The sequence below is a fragment of the Carlito syrichta genome, unplaced genomic scaffold (genome assembly GCF_000164805.1).
Source record: "Carlito syrichta isolate Samal-C Ts95f unplaced genomic scaffold, Tarsius_syrichta-2.0.1 Scaffold311678, whole genome shotgun sequence".
NCBI classification, from domain to species: Eukaryota; Metazoa; Chordata; class Mammalia; order Primates; family Tarsiidae; genus Carlito; species Carlito syrichta.
Genome location: NW_007255774.1, coordinates 13,496 through 26,656, shown reverse-complemented (window position 1 = coordinate 26,656; position 13,161 = coordinate 13,496).

Sequence of the window (13,161 nt, the reverse complement as noted above, 5' to 3'; positions counted from 1 at the left end):
AGGCTGAGGCGGAGGATCGCCAGAGCCCAGCAGGTTGAGGCAGCGGTGGCTGGGAGCGGCCACTGCACTCCAGTCTGGGCGACGGAGTGAGACTCCAACTAAAAAAAAAAAAAAAAATTAAACTCATAGACAAACATCTCATTAAAGCAGTAAAACTTTCTAAATCCTTCCTTGTTACATAGATTGTGTGGTTACTTGCCAGATGAAATAGAAAAAATTATTTAATAAAACTAACTTCAAGTTTCAGTCTTCTTGACTAGTAGCATACCCTCTCTGCTCTAGAACTTCATGAAGAAAGATGATAGTCCCTGGATTCCTTTGCCATGTCTTATATAGTCCAATTGGGTTAAAGGTACAACTGTCAAGAAAAATGCCTTTTTGACACCTGGTGCTATGCAGCACGGGACCTGCTGAACGCAGAGGTATGCATTGCTCTCAAGGAAATCGCGGTTGCTGAGAAGATGGAAAGTGAGACAGGCATGTCCTTATATTCTCCTACTGTGGCTCTAGAGGGAAGTGTGGCTGAACATAGGATGCATTTTTTTTTTTAGATTAAAAAATATACTTTATTTGCTGGGCTCGGTGGCACAGCCTGTAATCCCAGTGCTTTGGGAGGCCGAGGTGAGTGGATTGCCTGAGCCCGCGGGTTCGAGACCCGCCTGGGCAACTTGGCGAGACCTCATCTCTACAACAAATCAAAAATTAGCCGGGCGTGGTAGCGCGCGCCTGTAATTCCAGCTACTTGGAAGGTTGAGGCGGAAGGATCGCCGGAGCCCAGCAGGTTGAGGCTGCGGTGGCTGGGAGCGGCCACTGCACTCCAGTCTGGGCGATGGAGTGAGACTCCAACTCAAAAAAAAAAAAATATATATATATATATATATAGTTTATTTAAAAGTAAGGTAGGAGAAAAAAGAAGATTCACCTCCTCAAGGTGGGGGAGGAGGCCAAAGCCAAGAAGCATGGGGACAGCCATAGCTCACAGAACACATGGTCACACCAGAGTCTAGCAAGGCAGTGACCCGATCGGATGCATTTTTATAGCTAAAAATCAAAAGCATCTCTAGGATATTGTCTGACTCTCATATGAGAAGTATCTGGGAAACTGATGCCATATCGGTATTTGTGGCTACTTAAAATACGGCTCTGGTTATATGAGTGACGTATCATTTAAGGAGGCTTGATGCTATAGTTGAAAGTGTGCTTTTTTCAACTAAAACACAAATGACTTTAATGATTTTGTAGTACCCCTGCCCCCCCCAGCAATCTAGTTTTAGCAATGAACAGTAAAAACAGAACCCAGCTCCCGTTTTACCCTCCACCAGGGGGAGCCTCGGCATCGGTTGATACTCCCACAGTACAAGCATTGAGGCAGCCTTTCAAGCCACCTAGTTGTTAAACTGCATGGTTCACACAGAGACCTAGACACTGGCCCTGAGAGCTTACTGTCTAATGTGGTAGGGAAGATATACAAATAACACATCAAAGATCTGATAACACTGCCGTATTCTGGACTGTGGCCACATGGGTAGTTCTCTCACGAACGTATGGAGAACAGAGCTCTCTCCTGCCCACAGCTCTGAGCTAACTGGGCACCTTGATCTATCATCATAAATGGTCACTTGGGAGATCTCGCGGAAACAGTCCGCTTCTCTGAAGCTATAATGTACTTGGAAAAGTTAACCCTTGGGGAAAAGTGCTGACCCTTATTTTATCACTAACTTTATTAAAGCAGGTTTGGAACTGGTTTTCTCCAGATAGGAATAGGAACAAAACATTCTGCACTTTCTGGCTATGGCCCGTTTAAAATATTTTGCCCCCTTATCCTCATAGGTCCACACCTAGGTCAGTTTACGAGGGGGGAACCTCAAAAAAACTGGGAATTTTCTTTTGGAGGGCGGTCCCCTTGTGGTACAGGCTTCCTCTGCTAGGTAAGTGTTCTAGGAAGCCATGGGCATCAGTGTCCCAGCTAATGTTCTGAGAAGCTGCATTGCAAGTTGTGGCAAACAGATGATGGGTTCTTCCACCGTGACAATGCACCTGCCCACACCGTGCTGAGTGTTCAGCAGTTTTTGACCAAAAGCAGCATGATTCTCGTGCCCTATCCTTCCTATTCACCCAGAATCACCCTAAGCAACTCTTTTTGTTTCTTCTAATGAAAAAAGTTATCTGTTGATATGGAAGAAGTGAAGCAAAAAATAGAAGCAAAAAGGCATCAAAATGGATGAGTTCAAAAGCTGTTCTGAATAGTAGAACAAGTATCTTCATAAGTGTATTGCATCAAATGAAGAGTACTTTGGAGGTGACTGAAGTTTAAACATGTAAGAATAAATAACACAATTTTTCAGAAAATCCGGTTTTTTGGGGGTCCCCCCTTGTCTATGCCTCAGTTTTGTTTTAGGGACTGAGAGACAGAAAAATAAGGAGTACCTCTGTTATTTTCGTTTGTAAGCCAATCACAGTAGAATGCTAGAAAAACCTACAATATGCTCTTATAAATTATATGTGTGTTGAAACCAAAGTGTGAAAAGTTGTCAGGTATTTGGAGGAAGAAAATAATTTGTAAAATAACCTTTTCTTTTACTTGGGTCTTGTACTTATTTAAGGTGCTAAATCTGTCTGAAACAAGCCCTCCTTGAGTCAGCTCGCAGCCGAGAAGGGCAGGGCAGTGTGGGTTCTTGTCCAGGAACTGGAAAGAGCTCATCTTGCAGGGAGAGGAATGAATGTGCCCTTTGAGCAGTCTAACCACCCAGCTTTTGCCATTTCTATTCCCCAAAATGTAAAAACTGTAAGTTATTCTGAAAAATGTAGTCCAGACATTACTTTGATCATGGATTTTTCTTACTGCGATTTTGTCTTGGATTTGTTGAATGTGCCATCCGTACGTTGCCCTGTCTTGCCTGAATGTTCTTGGTGAGAACAGCTGGAGGCTTTGAACTAGGTGCCTGCTTCTGTTTTCTGGGAAGGCAACATGGATTCTGTTTTTAGTCATTAAGGTGCTTTAAAAGGGAACTGGGGGATGCAAGGTCTTCGGGCTTGTTAAGAAGTGGCCTCCTGTGGTTCTGGGCCCAAGGTGTGACATACATTTCCCGCTAATTGCTTCTCTTAAGAAGCAAGAGATTGGCTGTTCCTCTTGAGGAAAAAACCTTAATAAACCTTCCCATTTTAAACAGTAGTATGACTCTTGTTTTAAGCTGTTTTCGATGCCTTTTTTTTTTTTTAAGCTTAACCGTGTTCATGTTCTTGTGCTAAGTGTTATAGGGCACGTGATCAGAACAGAACATGATCCTTCTAGGCCTATCAGCAAATACTGTGCTGATCAGCATGTTGGAGATACAACAGTGAACGGGACAGACCGAAGCCCCCTCCCTCGTGCGGTCTGTGTCTTTAGAAAATGGCAAAAGACAACCGACCGTGTGGGTAGCGGTGAGGGCTGTGAAGATGCCAGAGGCCGAGGGCAGGACAGGAGGGCCGGGCCAGGGCCCGCGGTGGGCATGTCTCACACATCTGAGTAGTCGAGGCGGGCAGCCCATGCAGTGCCTGCCTTCATGCCACGGAAAGGGGCTGTGCAAACGCCAGGCCGCGGATGGGTGCCCGGCCACTCGGGAGACTGGCAGGGAGGTCGGTTTGGCTGGAGCAGCGTGAGCTGGGAGAGGACTCTAGGAGGGGACAGAGGCCATGGGTTGGCAGGCGGGACGGCCTTCTGCGTCGACGCTGTGGGTCCTTGGAAAGGACGTGGGCAAAGGGTAAAACACGCCCAAACTTGCTGTAGTATGCTGTGAGGACGGTTGAGAATGCCCTCCTGGGGCAAACACAGAACCAGAGGCCAGTTGGGAGACGGAATCCAATGAGAAATGGCGTTGTGGAACTACTGGGTAGCAGTGGTGGCGAAGTTCCAGATGTATTTTGAAGTAGAGCCAATGGGATTCACTGACACATGTAGCACATGACAGGGAAGAGTCAAGGATGCCGCCGGGAGTTTTGGGCCAGTGATCGAGATTGTGAAGATGACAGAAGCAAGTTGGAAGGAGAATGGGGAGGGGATGAGAGTTCTGCATCCAACACGCCAAGTGAAAGAAGCACGTGAGATTCCAGGGGTTTGCAGTTGGCAGTTGGATGTGAGTCATTCAGGGGAAGCGATCTGGAGAGGAGATTTTTTTTTACATATAAAAACATTTAATATTTAAAAATACAAAGCTCCATAGGATTGCTAGGGGTGAGTGTAGACAGAGCAGCGGTCCCTGAGGCACTCCATTGAGGTTGGGAGAGGAATTCCCAGAGAAAGACATGGAGGGCACTGGTGAGCTTAATGGAGTGTCAGTGGGGTGATCGGGCACAGGGTTGGCTAGATCTAGGACAAAATGGGAAGAAAGACATCAAGCCTGGACTACCCATTGACACGGGTGAAGCAAGCTGGGTGCAGTGGCTCATGCCTGTAATCCCAGCGCCTTGGGAGGCCAAGGCAGGAGGACCACTTGCAGGAGTTTGAGACAAGACTGGGCAACCTAGCAAGACCTTGTCCCTACAAAAATAAAAATAAAAAATTAGCCAGGCATGGTGGTGTGAGCTACTCAGGCTGAGGCAGGAGGATCCCTCGACCCCAAGATTTTGAAGCTTCAGTGAGCTATGATCATGCTACTCGCATTCCAGCCTGGGTAACAGAGTGAGACCTTGTCTCAAAAACAATAATAAATAAAGAAAAAGAGATGGGTGAAACAACGCATGTGTGTGTAACAGGAATGGCCCATCAAGAAGGAAAACTGATTAAGCTAAACAGGCGGAACCTAATCTAAAAGGAACTGACTCTGATAGGAGCACAGGTGGGTGCAAAAGGGAAGTCCCCTAAGGGAGTTTTAAGGGGCTGGGCGCAGCGGCTCACGCTTGTAGCCCCAGCACTTTGGGAGGCCGAGGAGGGAGGATCGCTTCAGCCCAGGAGTTTGAGACCAGCCTGGGCAATATAGCGAGACCTCCTCTCTACAAAATAAATAAAGATTAAAAGTTTCCTTCTCAAATTCAATGGAATTTAAGGGTTTTCTGCTTTTCAAGAGAAAAAAGTTCTAAGGGAAGTCTAAGACAGTTCTGGGAGATTTGAGATGCCTCAGAGAGGGGAGTCTGAGCTGGACCTTTAGGAAAAGTAGGATTTTCAACAGGTGAAAATTTCAGGGAGAAGCCAGTGCAGAAAACAAACGAACACGGAGTTGTGTGGCTTCAGCGGTGATGGGCTGGGCTGGTGAGGTTTCCTTCCGCATTGACGCTGGGTCCAGGGAAAGGATTTCTGCAAAGGGCAAAACGTGATCAGACTCACCCTCCCAGGCCGTGAGGAATCATGTGGAAGGAATCGGCTGGAGTACGTTGGAGTCTTATCATGGCCATGAGACTGGAAGAGGCATCCCGTGGGCTGAGTTAGGTAAACAGCCAGGGCCCCGCGGTCATCTGGTGAGATGGGCGGGCAGAGGGTAGAAATCCCAGAAGCGATGAGGACGCACATGGCGGCTGTGAGGGCTGCTCCCTTGGGCTCCCCGTCTCCCACCTCCCTTCCCCCTGCCTCTAGGAGGACGATCTCCATGGCTCCCAGACAAGTGTCCTGTGTAGACGGGAACCAGCGTTGACCCTCTGGCACGCAAAGACCTTAGAGAAGGTTGGCGAGAGAAACCTCCTTTTCTGGCCCTGTCTTCCTCTGCTTCACCTGATGGGATTCAGCTCCCTCTCAGACTTTTGAGCAGAGCTCCTGGCACCCACTGGGCATGCAGAATACGAGTCCCCTCCTCTTCACAGCAGGAGGCCATGGCCCTCCAGCCTCCTCAGGAGCTGCCATATTGCATGGAGAAGGCTTCCTGCGAGGGTGCTTTTCCTCGAGGCCTCCCTGGCCGCTGTTGGGTGCCGGCTTTCCCACCACGAGACCTTCTCTCGTGAGGGAAGGAGGGGCACAGGCCACACTTCTGTAGCCGCTCTCCGTCATCCCTGCCCTCAGCGCCGCTAATGTCTGTCCAGTTGCATGGGGTGGGGAGCTTGAAGGAGCCACCAGGGGACACTAAGCCCTGGTGGCTTAGCACCAGGACTTGGGACAGTCGAGCCTGGCCCTGGGCCTTGCAAGAAGATATTTGATCCTCGCACTCCCAGCAGGGGCCTGAAGCCCAGGCCAGAAGCCAGGGAATTCTTTGGGTCCTTGAACTCTGATGCACAGCCGAATCCCTTATTTTCTGGGCGAGGAATTGACCTAACTGCACAGATGCCTGGACCCTCACAGCAGGGGTCCGAACACCCGCCGAAGTCAGTCTGGCCCGATGCTCGCTGGGATAATGCGCCAGCCCCCTCGGCCCGCTGGGTGGTGAGGAGCCTGGGTGAGACCTGGAGGTGGCCTGGGGTCTGGGATGCTGATGAACAAGCTTTGGCACCTCGGCTGCAGTTCCCCCACGGGGAGGACCTCTGTGCTTTTTTTTTCTTAACGCCTGCTTGCCCCCACACCCTCCCAGCTCCCTGACCCTGCTGGGGAGACAATGCCTGGAGCCCGGCCAGCCACGGAGCCGGAGGGGGCGCCGAACACCCCACTCGCGACTTCCTTCCCCGCCGCCCGGCCCTGCTCCTCCCTCCGTGGTCACAATGAGGGGAGGAGAAGCCGGTGGACTCCGTGTCCCAGCAGGGCCACCAGCATAGCCAGTGAGAAAAGTCCTAAGGGAGGGTGAGTCCGGAGCCAGATGTTGTTGCCAAAAAAACCAAGGAGATGGGCCGGGGTGGGGGAGGGAGGAGGGAAGGGAGGAGACAGAGGCCAGGGTAAAGGCGGTCCCGCGGGAAGGCGTCTGGCAGGCAAATCGCCATGAGCATCTAAGGGCCTGAGCTCCGGGCAGCCCAGTGACCGCGTGACAGAGGGGAAGGGGTTGGGAAGGTGAGGACGAGGGTTCCCCAGACAGCCTGCGTGAAAATAGCGCTGGCCTGTGGAGCTAGGGTGGAAACAGGCCAGGGACCAAGGGGCGGCGGGGAAGGGCGGAGTGGGAGTTTTCTGCTCTCTGGAGAGTGGCGGCCAGAGGTCCCTTCTCCCTTGGGAAAGGGGCTGAGGGGCAGGGTGGACCCGGCCTCGGGAGGGGAGGGAGGCCCCAGAGGCGGCCTTGACTGCTGGTCTTCCCTGCAGCTGGAGAAGCAGGAGGTGGGTGCGGCCGGGCTCACTGTGTGTGTAGGCAGGGGTCACTTCAGGAGGCCTGGGCTCAGGACTGGAGACGCAGATACGAGTATTGGCCCCCTTGGAGGGGCAGCAGTGAGAAGAGAAGATAGGGGTGCACAGAGGTGGCCTACAGTGTCCATCCTAGGGCTTGGGGAGAGGCACCAATGCAGCCCCTGGGAAGGGCTTCACAGAGGAGGAGCCTTTCAACCGCACTGACGGATAAGGAAGCGAGCCAGACTGGGCAGTAGGGGGACAGCATAAGCAAAGACCCAGGGGCAGGAGAGGCACCCAAGTTTGGAGCCCTGGAGTGAGACGCCACCATGGAGGGAAGTGAGCCGATCGTGGGGCTCTGGCTGGCAGAGGGCGCCAGGCACCAGGGAGGCCGGAGCACGTGGGGTGACATCCCAGGAGCTCACGACGGATCCTGCCCCCGCCTCTGTGCCCTTGGACCTAGGCAGCTGCAGGCCACAGCCCCAGTCCGAGGGAGGAGGCTGAGTAACCTGTGCCGAGTGGGAGAGCAAAAAATTACACCCTGGGTCGGGCGTGGTGGCTTATGCCTGTAGCCCCAATACTGTGGGAGGCCGAGGCGGGAGGATTGCTTGAGACCAGTCTGGGCAACACAGTGAGACCTGGTCCCTACAAAAAATAAAGGAGAAAACCCCCACATCGCCAGATTCCTCTCTTGGATGAGGACAGCGAACCCTGCACACCCACGGCTGCCGGGCCTCCCTGGCTGGGTGGTGGGAGCCGGGGCTAGCTGGCTCGTGGGGACGCAGAGAGGGCAGAGGTGCAGGGCATGGGGGAGCTAGGTTTGGGCAGTGATTCCCATTCGTCCCCAGACAGGGGCAGCCAACTTGAGGGACGTGCCCAGAGGGGCACTTAGAGGCTGAGTAAGCTGAGTGGAAGCCGGGACTGGGCAGCTGGGGCCTGAAGCCTGGCATAGAGTCATGTGGGTGAGCCTGTTCTCTCCTCTCCCTGGGGCCTGCGGGGACAAGGAGGAGCATAAGGTGACTATCAGCTCCCTTGTCAGACTGGTATTGCCCTAAGCTCTATTCCGCGTCCTCTCTGGCCAGGAACACAGAGGCGCTTTCAGGAACTGTGGGTGCAAGAATGTAAGAATGCAGAGCTGGCTCACGCCTGTCATCTCAGCACGTTGGGAGGCCAAGGTGGGAGGAATGCCAGAGCCCAAGAGTTCAAGACCAGCATGGGCAACATAGCGAGATCTCAACAAAAAATGGACAAATTAGCCAGGCATGGTAGTGTGCGCCTGTAGTCCCAACTACTCGGGAAGCCAAGGCAGGAGGATCACTTGAGCCCAGGAATTTGAGGTTGCAGTGAGCTGAGATCATGCCATGGCACTCCAGCCCGGGCAACAGAGTGAGACTTTGTCTTTTAAAAAAAAAAAAAACGGGCTGGGCTCGGTGGCTCAGCCTGTAATCCCAGGACTTTGGGAGGCTGAGGCAAGTAGATTGCCTGAGCCCGTGGGTTTGAGACCAGCCCGGGCAAATTGGTGAGACCTCATCTCTACAATAAATTTTAAAAAGTTAGCCGGGCGTGGTAGCACTCAGCTGTAGCTCCAGCTACTTGGAGGGCTGAGTCAGAAGGCTCGCCAGAGCCCAGCAGGTTGAGGCTGCTGTAGCCAAGAGGCGTGCCACTGCCCTCCAGTCTGGGTGAGAGTGAGACTCCAAATCAAAAAAAAAGAATGCCAACTTCGTTTCAAGGACAGTGGTGAGGCTTACTCTGTTTTGACGCCTGTGTGGGACATGTGTGCTCCAGAACTGGAGAGTGCCCATCTGGGGTTGGGCTGGGGCGCGGAGCGGCATGTCAGGACTGACTGAGGGATAGCGGGCCAGGATGTGAGTCCTCAGCCATATGCAGACAAGAGAGGTCTCGACACACTAAGTTGGGTGGGGGGCCTAGGCAGGCAAGGGCTCTCCTAAGAACAGCAGAGGAGGTGGCTGCAGGCGGAGCGTCTCGCCCCTGCACCTTTCTAGTCTGTCACCCTTCCTCGGGCAGCAGCAGCCTGAGCCCGGAGACCTGTCACGAGACGGCCACCCCATCGGGAGGAACGGACTTTAGGCCAGGCACAGCACCAGGGTGGCCAGAAGTCAGGAGGGATACACACGACCAGCAGGGACTCCCATGACTGAAGCCTTGAGGAGCAGAGACGCCGACCAGAGGCCCAGTTCTCAAAACCAGCGGGACGTGGCCCCTCCAACTCGTCACCCCTTGCCGGGCATCTGGGAGCCTGGAAGTTGACTGCAGGGAGCGCTGGGGCATCAGGGGTGGGAGGGTTCCCTTGGCTGGGTTCTCAAGCCCCCATCTCCACCCTCCCCTCCCATGATTCCCCAGGAACGGGGCACACTTGCCAATGAGGAAGTAACAGCCCCTCTGGGTACAATATGCAAAACACATCCATCCCACTGTCTTCTCCCGTCCTCGCTACGATCCTGTGAGACACCAAAGGTCAGTAGAGATGTTTTCACAGAAGAAGAGACCAAAGCTCAGAGAAAGCACTTATTTGTTAGCACTTCTGTCTTGAGTCACACAGTTAGCGCCTGCACGAAGGGGGCGGGTGATCCCAGATCTGCCGGGCTGCCGTGTCCCAGGTGGTGCGCCTGACCCCCGGGGTGCACGATGCCCTTTAGACCCTTTCACAGACGAGGCTCAGAGAGGTCAAGCAACATGCTCAAGCACACACAGTGTCAGAAGTGGGGCTCAAATCCCGTCTGACTCCAAATCTAGTGCTTGCACCCTGGGGCTGGCAGGAGGGCCTGGACGGCGCTGGGTTGGGCGGGAAAGTCAACCAAGGCCGAGGGATGGCTGCTCAGAAGGGGGAGACAGGCCCCTGCTGCACAAGGAGGCAGGCTGTGTGCTCTTGCCTTTGCCTAGGCCATGCGGGAGTCGTCGGTGACTTGGGAGAGATGGAAGCGCATCTCCCCTCGAGGCTCTGGGGAGCTGGTGGGGCTGCAGGGGTGATCCCTAGCCCTCCAGGGGTGGGGTCAGAGCTCGCCTCGAGGGCTGGGGTGCAGGGGGCATGCCTGAGGGAGAAGGGAAAGAGAGGGCCGGTCGGAAAGAGGAAGGAAGGCGGTCCCACGGCCACGCCCAGCAGAGACGCTTCCAGGCCCTGCTTCTGGCTGGGGACGCCCACACACACTCTGGCCGCAAAGCAGGTGGTGCCCTCGGCAGACACCTGAACCAACCGGGCTGTCCTGGAACCTGCCAGGAAGTGGGCCAGGGGCAGGCGGGGCTGCAGGCCAAGGAGGGTGTTCAATGCGCTTCCAGCTCATTTGCATGTCCTAATTAACCATAAAACGCGCCCCAGAGGCAGAATGAAGCCGGCAGAAGGAAGCCTCTCTCTCTGCTTCCTTCCACCCGTCCCTGCACCCTCCTGCCCGGGTCCTGGGCCTCCCTGGCCACCCCTTCCCTCCACTGCAGTAAAATAAACCCAATCTATCATTGGCAACAGGAGCCCAGAGGGGAGGAAAAGTAAGAGCTGTGGGGGTGGCAGGGGTCCCTGAATCCCCATAACCTTTCATGAGCAAAGCGTGACACAGTGGCTGAGGTGTCACGTGGGCCCTGGCGAGACCCAGGCATAATTTTCCTCTAAGGAACAGTTCTTGCAGAGCCGTGGTTGAGATGGGAAGAGAGGTTTGGTGGTTCCTTTCAACCTGGCTTTGGAGCAGAGGTGGGCCATCCGCGGGACTGCACAGAAAGCACAAGGCTGGGAGTCAGTCGGAACTGGCTCCATCCCAGCTCTGCCGCTGTGTGACCTAGGATTAGTTGCTAAGCTTCTCTGAGCCTGTCCAGATAAAATAAGAGTGACAGCAACCACCCTCAGGGTGAAGGTGCCTGGCACCTGTGAAGCATTTCAGCAGTGAGTGTTACTTCCAATGGTTTTGTTCTGCCCGAGTTAAAATACGTTTTCAGTCTGAGTCTCTCCCCGGCTAACTGGTGGTTAGAAGGCTGCATCCTTATTTCCACCACGTCCCCCTGAGACCAGGAGCTGGCTCCTTTTCATTGCTCTGTTCTTGGTTTTGGTCGCGACGCCTGGCATTGGAGTTCTGTTCAATTGATTGGAACCACTGTGACTAGTCCACAGCACAGGTGAGTGGCAGGTGGAGGACCAGGAAATGGCTTGGCTTCCTATGGAATCGTCCAGACTTGCAGCCCGGGGTCATTTTGGGTCTCTTGCTGGCTGGCCTCTCCACCACCGGCTGCCCAGGACCCCTCCCCTCCTGAATCAGCAGGTGGAATCTTCACGCACACAGTACACACACACAGACACACACACACACACACACACACACACACAACACCGCCACCAAGGCAGCCACAGTCAATGTCCCTTTACTCAAAGCTGAAATGTCAGACTTCTCTGGAGAGACACACAGGACTGGCACGGACCGGCCCCTTCAGAAGTGCTCGCAGACTCCAGGGACTGGCAGAGAGGGAAGGACAGGGGTTTCGGAGCCAGGTAGCCCTTGGTGCAAAGCTCGGTTTCCCTTTGCCAGCTGTCTAATCTGGGCGGCTCTGTGACCCCGGTGGACCTCCACTGATGCCCTGGTGAACCGCACTTCCCAGGGTCATTCTGAGTTGGCAAGAGATGTGCAGGCAAGAGATCTGCACGACCTGGCAGATAACTAGATAGCCAGATAGAGTGCCTCAAACAAGCACAAACCAGGGAGCATGGGTGCCCGGCCCTCCCGTATAAGCCCCCCCACGCAAAGCTAAACATCTACCATTTGACTGCGTGGGAACCAAGGGTGGCCCCGAGCACCCCGGACTCAAAAGCTAAGCCCCTCCCTCCACGACTGCCCGGGTGGGGGTCCAGGAAGCACGCCGGAGAGCCTCTCTGGTTGCTTGGCCTCTCCGATTTGCTGCAGTGCCGGGGCCAGGTAGGCATCCTGCCTCTCACTGCAGCTGTCACAGCCCGTCGGGCTGAGGGCAGGGCAGAGGCGTGTCCTCCTGCCGGCTCGGCCCAGACAGGGACCCACGGTGTCTTTTCCCAGCCTGCAGGCGCTCCTGCCGGGGGTGGGAGGGACGGCCCTCCCGCGGCCACGTGCCCAGAGCAGCTTTAGAAAAGCCAGGCAAGGCTGAACTGAGCCGCCACCCCCCAGCCCCACCCCGCCCGTCCCCTCTAGGTGAGGAGGGAACTCAAGGCCTGGCCCTGGATGGGGCTAGGATTTTTAAAGCAAGTGGGCACGTTCACGGGGCTCGCCCAGCCTCGCTGGTGAATTGCATCATGGTGTGCTCTGGTGGGGGCGAGTGCAGGAGGCGGGCCCTAGGGTAGGGTCAGGCCGTAAGTGCTGCCTGGCGAGTGTAGGGTCCAGCGTCCCCTCTGCAGGGGGCCCAGGCTGTCCCGCTCCGGCCAGCCATGTGTTCCTGGGCAGGCAGCCCCCCTGGACTTGCTTCCTCATCCGGAAGATGGGCTCAAGCCTGCACGGCTTGCCCACAGGCCAGGGAGGCCAGGCGTCCCACTCGGGCAGGGTTGTGCCAGTGTCCTTCCTCCCTGGGTGTTCAGGGAGACACGTGGCGCGTCAGGCCTTCCTAGAGCCCCTTACCCATCGCACCCCATATTCGGCTCCTTTCTCAGGGTCCAGCGGTGGGCCCCAGACACAAAGGCAACGACAGGTCGGGCGGGGGTGAGGCTTGGCCTCAGAGCTGCTCCCAATCCCAGGAGGGCTGGGGTTCGGCCCTTGTGCCTGGGGCAGTGCCTTGCCAGGGAGGCGACCGCTGCGAGGTTGGAGGTGCCCAGGACGGGCCTTTACAAGGGGGCCTCTGGAGGCCCTGGGCCCCTTTCCAAACGGACTGCTCCGCTGAGGACTTTGGGGCAGCGGGGGAATGTCAAGGGGATTCCTGGCCTCCTCCCGCTGCCCACCCCACTGTCACCACCCGCCCCCAGGTGAGCGGACACACACACACACACACCCACACACACGCGCGCGGGAACCCCCTCCTCCCCAGCCCGCCAGGCCCCGCCCCGGCCCCCGGCCACCAACTCTGGC